At 47.2% G+C, this 13,059-nt stretch overlaps 1 long non-coding RNA gene across 1 annotated transcript; it reads left to right on the top strand.

Annotated features, from left to right (window-relative positions):
• Window positions 1-1,710: 1,710 nt before the first annotated feature.
• On the top strand, window positions 1,711-12,251 carry LOC129524946 (uncharacterized). Its single transcript, XR_008668935.2, has 3 exons — window positions 1,711-1,825; window positions 2,481-2,585; window positions 12,178-12,251. It is a non-coding gene; the product is annotated as an uncharacterized lncRNA (long non-coding RNA).
• The last annotated feature ends 808 nt before the right edge of the window (window positions 12,252-13,059 follow it).

The following is a 13,059-nucleotide window of genomic DNA, read 5'->3' as shown; positions in this document are numbered from 1 at the left end:
ATAGGGACAGCAGCAACCTGTTAAAGAGGACAGTGGTGGCACTAACCTGCAGGGAACCCGCAGTTAAGCCCATTTGTTGATTCAGCCCTTGTGCGTTCATCGAGGGCATAGGGTAATTTATACTAGAAACGGTGCTCGGTGTAAGGATAGAAACAGGGCTAAGACTCTCCCCAGGGTGCCAGGAGTGCACAGTGGGAGAGATTAAAAAAACAACACAGAGAGACAGCACAGGCACAGAAAGCTCTGGAAGCAGGACCGTCCTGTTTTCTCCCATATCTGGCTCCTGGGCAGTAGACTGTGTGCTCCCTGCAGGCAGGGGCCATGTCTTGTGTGCCTTTGCATCCCTGGTGCCCAGCACACTGGAGACAGCCAACAGGTGTTTGCCGAATGAAGGAAAGCACAAAGGAGGGGTTCCGTATGTGGACAGCTTGGGGCAGGGATGGGATGAGAGTGGTCAGGTAGGCTTCCTGGAGGAGCTGTTGCCTAAGGTGTGTTGGCTGCGGCTGGGGGAAGAAGAGTGAAGGAACAGTGTCCTAGTCACAGGGAACAGCATGTCACGGCCTGTCCTAGGAAGGCCCAGTCTGGCTCGAGCAATGCAGGTGGCATGGTACTCCTGTATTCGTACTAATAATATCCTACTACTGCCTTTCAGAAGGACACCCTCATACCTGTGAGACGGAGCAGCCGGGGGCAAGGTGGAAGGAGGAGCAAAGACCCCACCGAGTGTGGGGAGCCTTCAGGTTTGCGGCTGATGCTATGGATGGGCCGTTAGCAGGGGAGGAGCATGGCTAGCAAGAGTCCTGTGGCTGCAGATTGGCGTGGGGAGAAGTGGGGACCAGACACCACTCAGCAGGATTCCAGGTTTCCAGGCTGGGGAGCGGGGAACTGGACAGATGTGAGGATGTTTAAGAAATACCAGCCAGAAGAGATTGTGGCACTCTCACGATGGCTCTTCTGCCATCCAAACAGAGCTGTTCAGGATGAGAGAACCCTGGGGCACAGCTCCCCCTCTTCCTCCTGGGTGCAGCCCTGCTAGGGATGAGACCATCTGCAGCAGGAGGTGCACAGCCAGGCCCTGGGAGCTGAAGACAGCCCGCATCTCTCTGGGGTGAACTGTCCTGGAGCTCCATGGGGCAGGAGGGGCACAGGGCGTTATAAGCTGAGGTTTCCTATTAGCTTGGCCAGGCTGATTTGTGGGGGAACAGATACAGAGAGGGGACAAAAACCCCCCACACTCTCCAGAGGCAGTACTTAAAACAAAACTGCCTCATTCTTAGAAAGCACGATGTCTCCAGTGCAGAGGTGGGGACCCTTAGGAAAGGGTGATGCTTGCATTTCCAGAGGTGTGCGTATGAGTTCCTTTGAAAAGGTGCCTTCTGGTTGAGGACACGAAGACCCCCAGGGCAATGGGAACCAGGAGGCTGGGGGTCCAGTCCCAGCCTCGTCACCGACCCTCAGCGTGACCTTGGGCAAGTCATGTGATCTCCTGGGCTTTGGGCTGAGTGAGCCTTAAAGTCACTTCTGGCTGTAACACGCCAGGATCTAGTTTAAAACCCACAATTCTCAGGGAAGAAACGGGGCAGAGGGACCAGGGACAGTTTAGGGTCACAGCAGCTGCCTGACTGGAATATGGCAGAGCCACAGTGTACCACACGCCTTCCGGCAGGGAAAGTTGGTAGCTTGCCTGGAACTTTTGAGAGCACCATCTCCCTGGACCATGAGGTACAGCCTCCTCCTCTGTAGGCCGCCATGTTAAACACAGCAACTTCCTGCAAAGGAGAACATCAGCAGAAAGACCTCACGGCTTTTGTGGAAATCAAATAAGGTAATGCAGGTCAAGTAGTTTAAAATAAAGTGCCCCAGCAATGGCAGATGTCACTGCTAGTAGTAACTGTGTTGGTGAAAAAGCAGCAACTTGGTGAGCTTAAAATGCCGGCTTACCAACCTTGTTCTTCCAGCCAATTGAAACACGCCCACATACACACACATGCACACCTGCTCTCACACACACATGCACACACACTTAATACACAATGTTACTTACATGGCATAGTTAGTACAAGCAGAATATTCCTTCTCTGAAATGCTTGGAACCGGAAGCGTTTTAGAATTTGAATTTTTTCCAATTTTGGAATATTTGTGTTATACTTATTGGTTGAACATCCTCAATCCTAAGATCTGAAACCCAAAATGCTCCAGTGAGCATTTCCTTTGAGTGTGATGTCAGTGCTCATAAAGTTTCAGATTCTGGAGCATTGCAGATTTCAGATTTGGGATGCTCAGCCTGTATCAAAAAGTCCGCATTCCAAAAAACAAAACAAAACAAAACAAACAAAAAAAACCCACCCACTCTAAAAATATTCAGTAGTCCCCATAATATCCTCCTGCCCTTCAGAAGGGATCCCTTGTATCTAGGCTCATTGACTATTAAACTGAATAAAGGCACAGGGATGTTACAAGCCACTGTTCTGTTCTTGCAGCTAAGCTCAGTGATAGGAAGTGCAACAACGCAAGGCAGTAAAACCAAGCCGAAGGCAACGGTTTGGAAAGGCACTGATGTTGTCAAGCACATGGCATAGAACCAGGTGAGATGACAAGTCATCCAGGAGATGAGGGGCTCCCTTATGGCCTGGAATATGATAAGCCTTGAGTTAACTTTATTCTATTCGGGGACATATAAAAATGTCTTTGGGACGGAAACCTAGTATGTAAGTCTTAGAGAAATTTACAAAATGTATTCCTGGTTACACAGATCATTTTAAAATCACCTAGTATTTTTACCCAAAAGGAAGGGATTTAAAAGAATTTGTGTCTATCTACGTAGTCCCAGGGATCTCTCTGCAGCCCTGCTATGCACACGAGACCCTTGCCTGCCGTTCCCTAGAGAAATACTAGGGAAATACCAGGGGAACACTAGAGGAATACCAGGGAAACGCCAAGTCCTGTTTCTGCTCCATCATCTTGGCTTTCCTGACCAGCACATTCGGGGAGCTTTGCTGGTGCACAGGCAGAGGATGGGAATGCGACACTCAAGGGTGATATTCCTGCTCTGTCACCTGCCACCCCCAGGTCCCATCTCTCCTTGGCCCATCTCCTCTTCTCCTGTCCTCTGAGGAGAGTTCTGTCTTTCCCCACATACTTCCCAGACTTTGAGACACAACACTGGAAGACTGAGTGGAGAGATGCAGGGTTGGAGAGGTGAGGGAGAAGAGGGAAGCTGGGGAGAGACTTAGAAGGTACATGGGCTGGGGCTTCTGGGACTCTTGGGGGCAGAATGTTGAGAGTGAAGTATTTAGAGTTTGAGGGCTCCTGTAGCAATTGTGTAAAAACTGGAGAGAAAAAAGGAAGGCAAAATAGTTTTATTGATTTATTATTTCAATAGTTTTGGGGAACTAGGTGGTGTTTGATTACATGGACAAGTTCTTTCGTGGTGATTTGTGAGACTCTGGTGCAGCCATCACCCGAGCAGTGTACCCTGTACCCAATGTGTAGTCTTTTACTCCTCACCTCCTTCCCACCCTTTCTCCAAGTCCCCAGAGTCCAGTATCATTCTTATGCCTTTATGTCCTGACTTGTGAGAACATACGATGTTTGGTTTTTCATTCCTGAGTGACTTCACTTAGAATAATGGTCTCCAGCTCCATCCAGGTTGCTGCAAATGCCATTATTTCATTCCTGTTTATGGCTGAGTAGTATTCCATGCCGTGTGTGTGTGTATCTATATATCTATACATATATATATATATATATATATATATATATATATATATCACATTTTCTTTATCCACTTGTTGGTTGATGGGCATTTGGGCTGGTTCCATATTTTTGCAATTGCAAATTATGCTGCTATAAACATGTATGTGCAAGTATCTTTTTCGTATAGTGACTTCTTTTCCTCTGGGTAGCTACCCGGTAGTGGGATTGCTGGATGAAATGGTAGATCTACTTTTAGTTCTTTAAGGAATCTCCACACTGTTTTCCATAGTGGTTGTACTAGTTTACATTCCCACCAGTGGTGTAGAAGTGTTTCCTGTTCACCACATCCATGCCAACGTCTTTTTTTTTTTTTTTTAAATGATGGCCCTTCTTGCGGGAGTAAGGTGGTATCACATTGCGGTTTTTGATTTGCATTTCCCTGATCCTTAATGATGTTGAGCATTTTTTCATGTTTTTTGGCTATTCTATTCAGGTCCTTAGTCCACTTTTTGATGGAATTATTTCTTTTGGAAAAGGGGTTTTTAAAGAAGTGTTTCTAGATATTATAATTTGGATTGCCTCCGATATTCTTCCAAAGGAGACTGAGATTCTTGGTGTTATTTGTTGTTGCTTGCAAGTTTCTGATGTGACACTCTGCTGAGGCTGGACCTCATGGGGCCTGAGGACCTGCCCAGGCCACACATGATTATCTTGGAAAAGTAGGAGCAGTGTTCAGTGCTTCTGAGATTACTTCCCTCCCCAGCACCTGAGGAACCGTGTTCCCGTTAGTGAATATTGGAGTGGAGCGCACTGGACCAAGTGAACGGTCACCTCCCTCTTGCTTTTCACCATCCTCAGAGACCAGCCTGGCCCCTCCCAAGCTCTAGGGGATGGACTCTGCTTTCCCATTTTATCTACTGGATCACTGGCGTTGCAGTCACATATCTGCTCAACACATCCTCAAGTTTAAGATATTCTGGTTTATATTTGAGATATTTCCAAGATCCCTAGGGAAAAAAGAAAAAGAGAATGAAAGAAAGGAAAGGAGGACCGGGCATGGTGGCTCACGCCTGTAATCCCAGCACTTTGGGAGGCTGAGCCGGGTGGATCACAAGGTCAGGAGATCGAGACCATCCTGGCTAACATGGTGAAACCCCGTCTCTACTCAAAACACAAAAATTAGCCGGGCATGGTGGCACGTGCTTGTAGTCCCAGCTACTTGGGAGGCTGAGGCAGAAGAATCGCTTGAACCCGGGAGGTGGAGGTTTCAGTGAGCCGAGATTGCGCCACTGCACTCCGGCCTGGGAGACAGAAAAAAAAAAAAAAAAAAAGAAAAGAAAAAAGAAAAAGGGAAGGAAGAGATGGTGTGAAGGAAAGAAGGAAGAATAGCACTTCTACCGACTCAGAGCCAGGCACTGGGTCTGATACTTTACATACAGAGAATGGTTTGAGCCTCAAAGCCACACACAGCATGACTTAGTCCCCCTCATTTGTGAAGAAATTGAGATTTGGAGAGGTTAAGTTACTCAGCCAGTAAAACCCAGTTCTGCCGACGGACAGATCTGGCATCTGTGCTGTAGGGCTTCTGCCATTCCAGGACTCATGCCACACTCCCAGTCTGAGCCTCTGCAAATGACCCAGCCTCCCCATCCAGAGCTCTATGGACTGAAAAAGATGAAGCGTGGACTTTGAAGGACTTCCTCAGGTGAGAAGCCTACAGTCGTACAAGTGGAGTCCCAGCTCACCGAGGCGCAGCTGGAACTGACCTACCGACGTAAACTGACGTGAAAACAAAGCCCTGGAAAGATATTCAGGCCCCGTATTCTCCTTCCACTTGGTGGACAGTGAGGTCCAGTGGGAACTGCTGAGAACCAGGAGACCAGGGTTCCACTCCATGACCTTCAAGAGTCACTTACTCTCAATACACCTCAGTTTTCTGCTCTGGGAAGTGGAAAATAATATTTATTAAACCCTTCCAAACCTGTTAAAATACATATTAGACCTGAACACCTCTTTGAAAGAACACTACAGGAAGAATGCATAACGTTTGCCTCCATTATGATTGCATCTCATGCAGTCATAAGGCCTCTGTTTTGCGTGGTTTCACATTCTTGTGAAGTAGGCAAGGTGGGCATTTGTTTCCCCATTTAGCAGATGTAGAAACTGAGGCCCAGGAAGCCCAAGTCGCATGGTTTTTAGGTGTGGGGAGAGCGCGTGCCTTCCCTCCCTGCCACATCTCGCACGTGCCTGTTCTTTGTCCAGGCTCATTACCCACCTGGAGCATCCTGAGATATGGGGGCTGACAAGGCTGCGTCTTAATCCACTTACGGTCCAAGATGTCACTGGAAGAGGCTGCCAGCTGTGACCAGATGTTGAGAGGAATCAGGAAGAAAGCAAGTGGCTGGCCATACAGGACCCATGATCACTCATTGGGAGGAAGAGCCACTAAAAGCACTTACGCTGCTTGTGGCAGGGTGTAGTGTCACCTTCAGACAAGAGGGGGAAGTGACAAATGGGAGCACCGCTCAGTCAGGGTTCAGCAAGGGAATTTACTACCTCAGTCTGTGAGTGTTGGTTTCATTTCCATGGAATAGCATTTATTTCAGTTTGATGGATGAGACATAAATCAACTCTGATGCCCACCTCTGTCTGTATATGTGGGCTGTGATGTACTGTTTCTTTAAAAAAAAAAAAAGTTGGAAAGGTAATTCTTCCCAGAGCTAGATTAATGATTGCACGTCTCCTATTACCACGGGCTTGTAAGACCAGGATTGACAGCTGTTTTAGTGCTCTCCGGCTAGGAGCGGTTTGTTTAACAAATACAGCAGGACACACATGATCCCCTGGCTGCCTGTTTTCATTCCCATCTCGTAGGATGGCATTGTGCCCACTCACAAGCCAGCAGCTCCCTGCCCTTGGGCAGAGGTGCCAGGGAATTGTGGCTTAAACTGGCACCAAGTGGTGCACAGAGGATGTTCTGCTTTTCCTTCTCCTGCAACCCAGGAACCCTGTGTCCTCTCCACATGTGCTTCCACCAACCTGGCACCTGAGTATTATGACAAGACTCTGAACAGATGACACTATTAACAATAGTGGGTACTGAGCATTTGTCATGGGTCAGGCATGGTATTGAATACGCCCTTTACATTTTCTCTCTCATTTGAGCTTCACAGCAACCCTTGAAGGTTTGCAGAGGGGTAAGATCATTACCCCCATGCTATAGAGGAAGCAGTGAGGATGCAGAAAGTTCCACTAACCTGTCTGACATCTTATAGTTGTAAGCGGCAGAGCTGGAAAAGACCCAAAGGGCAGGACCAAAAATCTCCCAAGTGGGGAAATTTAAATGACTAAGAAAATATATGTAAAAGTTGAAGAGTAGAATCAATAAATTCAGATGAAAGCCTCACTAGTTTATCATGTCAGCTTTCAAATTAGCAAACAAATAAATGTTTCTCATGACAATATTCAATGCTGATGTGGCAAATCACAGGTGACCATAAATTCTTTGGCACTCCTAAGAAACAAGGTCTCGGCCCCCTCCCTTGAACCTTGGTGAGCTCTGTGGTGCTTCGACCAACAGAATACAGTGGAAGTGACGCTGTGCCTTAAGAGACTGGCAGGTTCCACTTCCCATCTCTAGGAGCCCTGGCTCACTGGGTGGCACCCAGAGTCTGACTGCCCGGTGGGAGAGACCTTGTGATGAGGCCCTGAGAGTGCATGAGCAGGGGAAGGGAGTTATAAGCCCGGCCTTCCAGCCATCCCTGCCAGGCTGCAGGCATGTGGGGAGGCCAGCTTGGACCCTCTGACCAGCGGCCGACTCAACACCTCCAAGAAACCTCAGTCAATGCCATGTAGGGCAGAAGGACTGACCAGCTGAGCCCTGTCTGAATCCCTGACCCATAACATCGTAAGAGAATAAAATGACTGTTCCTCGAAGTCTTTTTGGTTTGGGGCTAGTTTGTTCTGCAGTGGTGTGTAACTGGAAGAGCTGGGAAGCTGAAGTGTTGCAAGCACTCTCAAACCCAATGGGGCAGTGCATGCTGGGGCACACTTTCTAGAAAGCAATTTGGTAATACGGATCTAAGATCCTAAATGTTCATTTCTACTGGTTCCCTAATTCTCTTTTGAGGAATCCATTCTAAGCAAATAACTCAAAATATAGACAACATTTCCTACATTAACACTAAATTAGAACCATCCAAATGTCAAACATAATGAAAATTTAAGTTCTAGTGCAAACACTGTCACATTCTGTAGTGTTTTTTTAAGTTTTTAAGAGTTTTTAATGACAGTGGAAAAGAACTTGAAACTGTGTATTTAATATGGGTTTATCAATGTTAAAAATACAACACACAAACATACTATAAGGATATATGCCAAAAATAATAATCAGAACTACCTCTAGGTAATGGGATTACAGTTGACTTTTTTCCTAATTGTTCAAACCTTTTTCTACTTTCCAAATTATTTATAATGATACTGTATTACATTTTTTAATCATAAAATAAAGTAAAAACAAAAAGGAGAAAACTCTCTTAATTAATACTAAGAATACTGAATGAAAATGGGCCTTTGGGGTGGAGAAAGCATTTCCTTCAAGTACAAGGTGTAAGGTATGCAGGTTGATGTTCTAAGAAATAAACTTGACTTTCCAAGGACACCATGAATTTACATTTAATCTGTAAAGGTTTGAGCTTCAGAGATCATGTGAAGCTCTACAAGCTGGGGAGAGCTGCTGGGTCCAAATGTCCCCTCCTTCAGGAAGCCCCGAATCCACGGGTGCACCCCATCGGGAAGTGACCCCACTCATCCCAACCCAACTCTGAATTTCTGAAGCACTTGACTGGTCTCATTCATTTGACCAGGTTTAGTGAAAATTGACTCCCACCAGGCCCTGTGCATGGCACAGAGGATATGAGTGGTCGTGTCTGTTCTTGGTTTCAAGGAACTTACGATCTAGTCCGCAGGCACTCGTTACTTTGTAGGTGGTGCTAGTGGCTGTGTCCGTGACTTGTCTCCTCCAGCAGCCTGGGAGGTACTCGAGGGCGGCAGCATCCATGCCAGTCTCTCTTCAGTGTTCCCATGGCACCCAGGGCTGGCGCCGGGCACATAACAGGCACCCTCTGGGTATCTGTGGAAGTAACGATGCGGTGAATGCCCCACCCACCTCTCTGTGATTGTCGCTCGAGTCAAATGCACTAAAGTCCATGCAGTGTTGTATATAAGGAAACTAACATGCAAACAGAAAGGACTCGAGTTATTAATCACAAGGACCGAGAGCGACTGAACATTCCACATAAGGGGGGAAGGGTTCTCTCATTTGCATTTTTCTGAGAAGCAGTTCTGCCTGCTAAATAAGACTTTCTTGTTCCAAAAATTGGAAACAGAGAAAACAGATCACTGTCTCCAAGATGTCAGCAGAAGCTGATCAGAGCACACGTCCCTGGGCTGGAGTGCCCTGCGTGTTGTCCTGTGCTAGCAACCTTTACTAACAGCCTTGGTGGAAAGGGTAAGTGTCATGAGCAAACCGAGGACCCACCGGATCCCGAGCACTATTGCATGCCAAAGAGAACACTTATTTTCCCTTTGTTTCTGTGGATGTTTTTAAAGGCAGAATCCCTACTCATTGTTTTCAATCTAATTGATTATGAAGAGATTGCTGGATCAGAAAAATTCACAGAAGAGCAGATGTGGGGCAGTGGCCCTCCAACTGTAATGTGCCTAAGCTTCATCTCAAGTATCTGTTCACAGTGCAGGTCCCAGACCCATGCCCAGAGACCCTTACTCAGTGGATCTGGATGGGGTGAGGATGGGATATGAGATTCCCAGGACCTCAGCTGGAGAAGCCATGATATTGGGATGTGCTGATTTGGGGCTCTCCAGAGCTAAGCTGGTTAGAGGGATGCGGCTCTCCAGAGCTAAGCTGGTTAGAGTGGTGGGAAATGAGTGGGGTTTTTCTTGTAAGATTTCATATGTTCATTTATTGGTTTATCCCTTTATTCATTTATTTTATATAAACATTTATTTAAAGTCAATAATGTGGCAAGATAGAGACTGAAACAGCCCATTGGAGGTCACTGGCAAGCTAAGGGAGGTTTCTGGGGGGTAACGAGGGCAGAAGGCAGATTGCCGTGGGCTGAGGGAGTGGGAGGTGAGGAAACGGAGCCCCTGGGTGCTGGTGATGCTTACACAAAGCTCGGCTGCAAAGGGAGGAGAGCGTGTGAGAGAGAACAAGAGTGAGACAGAGGAGGTGAGAGAGGAGAGAGAGAGGGAGAGGGGAGAAGAGAGGAGAGAGGAAGAAGAAAAGGGAGGAAGGGAGACAGAAGAGGGATCCAGAATGTTTTGAAGATGCTAACTGGGCAGTTGCCTTGTGTGTGTTAACTGTTGATGGGAAGGGGCCGGTAGGAAAGGTGAGGCTGATGGCCCAGGAGAAAGCAGAGATGGCCCCTGGAGCGAGTCCAGAAGGTGGGATGAGACAGGGTCCGGAGCCTGGGGGAGGACTGGCCGGCGATGAAGAGCTGACCTCTGACTTAGCACAGTGGTTAAAGAGTGGTCACCTCCTGGCTCTGCCACATGCTACGTAAGCGGCCCGGGGCAGGTGTCAGGAGGACACAGCATGGACTGGACATTCCAGCGGCGAGAGGCACTCACATGACCAAGAAAGCCTGAGTTGTGGCACACAGCCAAATTAGCCCCAGCTGTGGACAGTCCGGCATCTCAGAACTCAGTTACCAAAGATGCTGTGATTTATTCATGGCAATTCAGAACAGGGGCCCACAGAGGGCCACCTGCCCCCTGTTCCTGCAGAGCTGTGTTGGCTGAGCCATGCCCATTTACCTCCATGTTGTCTGTGGCTCCTTTCTCTCCAAGCTGCAATAGACTTGTGGGGATAGAGACCATATGGTCCCCAAAGCCTCAAATATGTACTACAGAAATACGTGTTGCAGAAGAGCTTGCCAACCACTGAGTGAGAATATGCAAGGACTCTGGGCAGCTTGATTCCAGTGCTGTCTCTACACGGATGCCTGTGTGCCCTGGGCAGGCTCCTGGTCTGTAAGATGCAAGAGCAGGAGTCCTCCCAACAGCATGTAGGCAGTGCTCACTGTGTCCTCACTCAGCTGGGCACTCTGTCTGATATGGACTGGCTGTATCTCCACCCAAATCTCATCTTGAATTGTAGCTCCCATAATTCCCACATGTTGTGGGAGGGATCCAGTGGGAGTTAATTGAATCATGGGGGTGGTTTCCCCCATACTGTTCTCCTGGTAGTGAATAATTCTCACAAGATCTGACGGTTTTATAAGGGGAAACCCCTTTCGCTTGGTCTCTCATTCTCTCTTGCCTGCTGCCATGTGAGACGTGCCTTTTGTCTTCTGACGTGATTGTGAGGCCTCATGGAACTGCGAGTCCATTAAACCTCTTTTTCTTTATAAATTACCCAGTCTCGGATGTGTCTTTATCAGCAGCATGAAAAGGGGCTAAATACAGTCTTTATCTCTTGGCATGCTCGCAGCCAGGGTGCCCAGCCATCCTCATCACCAGCTTACAGACTGAGGCCACAGAGCCCTGGCAGAGTCTAAGCCACCTGCCCAGTGCCCTGCAGGAGAAGCTGAGTTTCTGAGCCAGTGCTCTTCATGGCTCTCCTGTGACATCCACCCTCAAGCTCGGGGCCCTACATGCCGCTTCTCTGGAGGTGCTCAGGGGTGCCCACAGCAGGAGAGGAGGAAGCTGGGGGCAAGACCTGGGCATCCCTCTTTGCTCCCACCAGGGTCGCTCCACTTTGATCTGTTTATAGCCTGGATTTAAGCATAAACATCACGTGAAAGAAGGGTCTGCAGGCCAGCTGGGCTCTCAGGCTGTTTCCAGGAAAAGAAATCTGTCTATTTTCAGGGCCCCCAGCCAGATGCCTTGAGCCGTGTGTGCTTCCTCTCCCTCATCCCCACACCCAGTCACCCACCAGCTGTTGACTTTACTTGCAAAATATCTCTTTATTTAAGCTGCATCACCTCTTTCCCGGACTGTGGGCCCATCACCGCTCTGAAGGCTCAACCTGCCAGGACCACATGACTCCCGACTGCTCTGCAGCTACAGGGGCACACGTCCACCCCAGGCAGCAAACCTGCATTTTGGTCACTTGGGACGAGGCATGCAGGTGGCTCAGGCTAAATTATGGACCCTGCCAGGCAAACGGCTCAAACCACGTGGGCAGGAGAAGCTGCTCTAAGTTGGTAGCATTACCCAAGGGCTTGAGGACACGTCCACAAAGTGGTTAAACAATCACATTGTGATATCAAAGTGAAGCCCACCTTCTATTACAGGGGCCAAGTCTAGCAGCAGTGACTTTGCTTTCAAATCTTTTAATTAAATTTGTTTTTAGGTAGTAAAGTTCCATGTGCACTTGTTAGATGCTCCCATGTCAATAAGACCCCAAGAAACACCTAATATAATTCTAGCCCTCAGACTTCTCTCTTCTGTTTACAGCACGGGACGGTGGCACTGAGTGACGTGACACAGACTGACAACTACGGAGCCATGTAACAAGCATCACTTGTGTACACAGCTCCCGAGGGCCAGGAGGAAAGCTTTGTCTCCTTGAACATCTAGACTGTAACATCTGCTTGACCAAAATGTCTGATTGGATGATTCCTACGGAACAAAGTCTAGTATATCAAACTCATGCTCCACTGCCCAACACTTAATATTATACTAATAATGCTCAGTGTCTGTGTGGTTCATCTGTGTTTTCAAAATACATCAAAATGTTTAATTAGGCAGTAAATATCTATTCCTTTCCTTCAAAAAAGAGCTTAAAACAAAGGTCATCAAAACATGATTCTAATTTGATCACTTGCCTTCTGAAGTCACATCTCAGACTCAAGCAAAGTGTGGAGTTGTGGCAATTATCTGAATTATTCAGGAAGCAGAATTCTGGCCTAAATCATCACATTCCCAGAGAACAAAGAATATCTGTCAGTTCAGCTGAAAAGCAGAAAAATTGAACACTTTGCTCTTTTTCTACATGAAATAGCATATATGCCACCTTATTTTCTCTGAGCTAATTGGCTAATGAATTCTGTTTGACCCTGAAAAAGCTTAAGAAGATGAAGCCAGAAAGTTAAAGATTCTTTTGCTTTGCAAAAGTTGGAGAGATCTATATTTCCCAAAGATCATTTTGCTTTAAGTTCCTGGTGTCAAATTGGAACTTTCTGAAGAACAGAACTTTTTCTTATTTCTCCAGTAATATTTCAGTTAGCCCCACTCTCCGTTCTTACCTTTTCACCTGAAAAGTTTCCATATCATGGAATCATTAGTTAAATCAACTGTTGAGAGCTTTTTTTTTTATATCAAAGTTTTCTGGCCAGG

This window comes from Gorilla gorilla, chromosome 8 (assembly GCF_029281585.2).
Source record: "Gorilla gorilla gorilla isolate KB3781 chromosome 8, NHGRI_mGorGor1-v2.1_pri, whole genome shotgun sequence".
Classification (NCBI taxonomy): Eukaryota; Metazoa; Chordata; class Mammalia; order Primates; family Hominidae; genus Gorilla; species Gorilla gorilla.
This window is presented reverse-complemented; position numbering and strand designations above follow the sequence as displayed.